General features: G+C 63.5%; 1 protein-coding gene across 1 annotated transcript in view; it reads left to right on the top strand.

Annotated features, from left to right (window-relative positions):
- Window positions 1–1993: 1993 nt before the first annotated feature.
- Window positions 1994–3539, top strand: part of LOC112111020 (protein capicua homolog) — a 46786-nt gene continuing 45240 nt past the window's right edge. Inside the window, exon 1 of the mRNA XM_029913592.1 lies at window positions 1994–2078. The gene's annotated coding sequence lies outside the window, so the exon portion shown is untranslated. The remainder of the gene's footprint in view (window positions 2079–3539) is intronic.

The raw sequence follows: 3539 nt of genomic DNA, 5'->3' as shown, positions 1-3539 counted from the left end.
GGGGGAGAGCAAGCGATGAAGGGAGGGGGGGCGGGGCCTCAGAGAAGGGGCGGGGTAGGGGTGGGGCCTCAAAGAAGGGGCGGGGCATGGGTGGAGCAAGGGTGTTTGGTTTTGTGGAATTAGAAAGTTGGCAACCCTACTTGGGGTGGGGCATGGGACCCCTCCCCTTGGAATGCACTAGCCCCAATGACAACTCCCCCTCCCCCACCTGGGTTGATAAGAGAGAAGATGGGACAGGTTCTTAAAGGGCCAGCACAAACCCCTATGGTAGCCACCCCAGGGGGCAGAATGTGCATTGCATGGCTTCCACTAACGGGGGCATGGGTGTGTGTGTGGAGGCAGGGTGTGAGGGGAGTAAGCTGCATTGCGCACATGCGGAAGTGAGTTGCCGTGCAACCAGCCATGCCCCGTGGCTGTGGAATTGCCTTCACTCTGGGGTGGAGAGTGGCCTCACGTTCCTTGGTATCTGTATGTGTGTATGGGGCGGTGGTGGGCAACCTGCCGTCAACGCCAGCAAAATGCCTCACGGCCCGCAATCAGATTACCCGCAGGCTGCCCACCACTGGTATGGAGCATCGCCTTGCATGCACTGTGGGTGGATTCCATTTCCTGCGCTGTGTGGGGTTGCACTGCATGCACCAGTGTCTCTGTGAGGGGGCGGCTTTGCATGCACTGCTGGGGTTTGCATTGCATTCAGTGTTGCATGTATATACACTGGTGGGGGCAGTTGCATTCCAAGCACCAGGCCCGGGCAGGGGATATGTTGCAGGTATCTGTATCTGTGTAGGGGGTTGCATTCCATGCCTCAGTGTTTCTGTATAGAGGGGGTTGCAGTGTATGAACAAGCAGATGGACATGGTGCTGCATACACTGCCACTTCTACCTCTGCATGCAGGTTACATGCCATGGACTGATGAACGGAGTTGTAGTCCATGAACCATTTCTGTGGCGCGGGGGAGGGTGGAGCAGCACTGCATGTGCGGATGTCTGTCCGTGGTGATAGGGGAATTGCATTGCATGCGCCCGTCTGTGTGGGTGTTTCTCTGCAGTCCATGCACTGGTGTCTGTGGAGGGGGAGGGGAGGGGGATTGCATTGCCTGCACCAGTGTCTGTGCACAGGAAGTTGAATTACATGCACCTATGTCTGTGAGGGGGCGGGTTGTATTGCATCCCCAGGTGTCTGTGTGAGGAAGGGGTTGCATTGCATGCAACAGTATCTGTACAGGGCGATGGTGTTGCATTCCATGCAACTGTGTGTACAGGGTTGCATTGTGTGCACCCATGCATGTGCGGAGCGGGGTATTGCATAGCATTCAGCAGTCCCTGTGTGGGAGAGTTTGCATTGCATGCAGCAAATGTGTGCAGGGGTTGTATTAAAATGCAACCCCCATACACACCATTGTATGCAACGCACGGACCAGTGGGTGGGTTGCATAGCATGTACTGGTGCACGTGCAGGGCTGCATTAAAAAAGCACCTCTGCACACATCGGTGCATGTCATGCAACCCCTTGCAGGCATGTCAGAGCATGCAACGCATGGACCGGTGTGTGTGTTGGGGGGGGTTGCGGCGTATGCATTGCTGCGTGCCGGGCGGCTGTACTGCATAGGAAGGCGTGTGTGAAAGGAGCTGCATCGCATGCACTGGTGTGTGGGTGGGCTGCGTTGCATGCATCGGTGCGCGCGGGGGTTGTCTGTTGCATTACATGCACGGCGGGCGGGCGGGCGCGCGCCGGGGCGATACCAGCGGCCGTGACTCCCAGGCTCCAGCGTGTCACACACCCTCCGCCCCGCCTTCTTCCCTGGCCTGCCGGAGGCGGCTCCTGATTGGACGAGGGCTCTGCCACTCCTAGCCAATGGGGGCACAGTACGATGACTTCATCCCTCGGTCGCCCCGGTCGCGGATTGGCTGTGGCCAGCCCCGCCTGCGGCCCCCACGTGGGGCGTGTGTGTGTGTGCTGGGGGCGGGGGGGTTCCCGGTCCGGGCGCTGATTGGCCGCGGTGGCTCCGCTGTTGCTGAGAGGAAGCGCGAGGAGCCCGGACGAGGCGCGACGGGACCGGGCCGGGAGAGACCGCCGGGTGAGCGCATGATTATGTTAATGAGATGCAAATGACATGCAAATAACCCTTCCCCAGGAGGGCGTCCGGAGGGGGCTCCTGCCCTCTCCCCTTGGAGTTTCGCTCCCAGGCCCTGCGGGGGGGAGGTGGCGGAGCCGCCGCGGGGGGTGATGGGAGTTGTAGTCTTTCCGCGGGGGGCGCCCAGGTGCCTCCATGGGGCGGGCCACGGCGGGGACTACATCTCCCAGCATGCACCGTGCGGTACTGGCTTGCCTTGGCGCAGGGTCGGTCGCGGGGGGTGCTGGGAGATGTAGTGGGGGGAGCTCGCCGGCGTGGACTACATCTCCCGGCAGGTCCCGCGCGGAGCGGGAAGCGGCCGCTCTGCATGCCGGGAGCCGTATTGGTTCCGCGGGGAGGGGGCGCCGGGACTCGTGCCGGGATGCGGACTACAACTCCCATGACGCGCGGCGCGGCCTCGCGCTTCCTCCTCGCTCAGCGCCAGGTAAACAAGTCTGGGCCTGGCCCCGCCCCGCCCCTTCCTTGCTATTGGCTACTGTACCTCCTGCCCCGGCCTCCTTTGCCCGCTATCGGCCTCTCATTGACTACTGTAAGTGTCACTCGAAGGGAAGGGGCGGGACGAGCCTGGGACAGTCCTCGCCTCTCCTCGCCTCTCAATGGCCACTGCTACTGCCACTCGAAGGGGGCGGGCCGTGTGCAGGTCATGCCTCGTGTCCGTTGGCCCTCGCGGCTGCCAGTCAGAGGTTTGTGAGCGCTGATTGGCCGGCGGCTCCAGCTGGTCCAGATTCATTCACCATTTTGTCTGTTGGAGTAAAAGGGGCTCGGAGGGGCCGAGAGGGGCTCGGGCTGGACCATCCCGTGGTGCGGGGGGGACCGGGCTGTACCAACCCCCTGGATAGGGGGCAGGGCTGTACTCGGCTCCCCCTCGGACGGGGGGGGGGCAAACAGGTAAGGGGGCCCCGGGGCGATACCAACCCCCCCGTCAGACAATGGGGGGAGCCCCCAGGGAGGTACCCCACTCTGAGAATGGGGGGAGCCCCCCCGGGCGGTACCAAATAACCCTCCCACCCGAGAATGGGGGGAGCCCCCCCCCGGGCGATACCAGCCCCCCTGAAAATAGGGGGAGCCCCCCGGGCGGTACCAACCAACCCCCCTCTGAGAATGGGGGGAGTCCCCTGTGGCAGTACCACCCCCGAGAATGGGGGGAGCCCCCCTGGGCGGTCCCAACCAGCCCCCCGAGAATGGGGGGAGCCCCCTGGGCGGTCCCAACCAGCCCCCCGAGAATGGGGGGAGCGCCCCGGGCGATACCAACCCCCCTGAAAATAGGGGGAGCCCCCCTGGGCAGTACCAACCAACCCCCCGAGAATGGGGGGAGCCCCCTGGGTGGTCCCAACCAGCCCCCCGAGAATGGGGGGAGCCCCCCGGGCGATACCAGCCCCCCTGAAAATAGGGGGAGCCCCCCGG

The sequence above is a fragment of the Terrapene carolina genome, unplaced genomic scaffold (genome assembly GCF_002925995.2).
Source record: "Terrapene carolina triunguis isolate 2854851 unplaced genomic scaffold, T_m_triunguis-2.0 Scaffold718, whole genome shotgun sequence".
Lineage (NCBI taxonomy): Eukaryota > Metazoa > Chordata > Testudines > Emydidae > Terrapene > Terrapene triunguis.
Note: the sequence above shows the minus strand (reverse complement) of the source record. Positions and strands in the feature narration are given on the sequence as shown.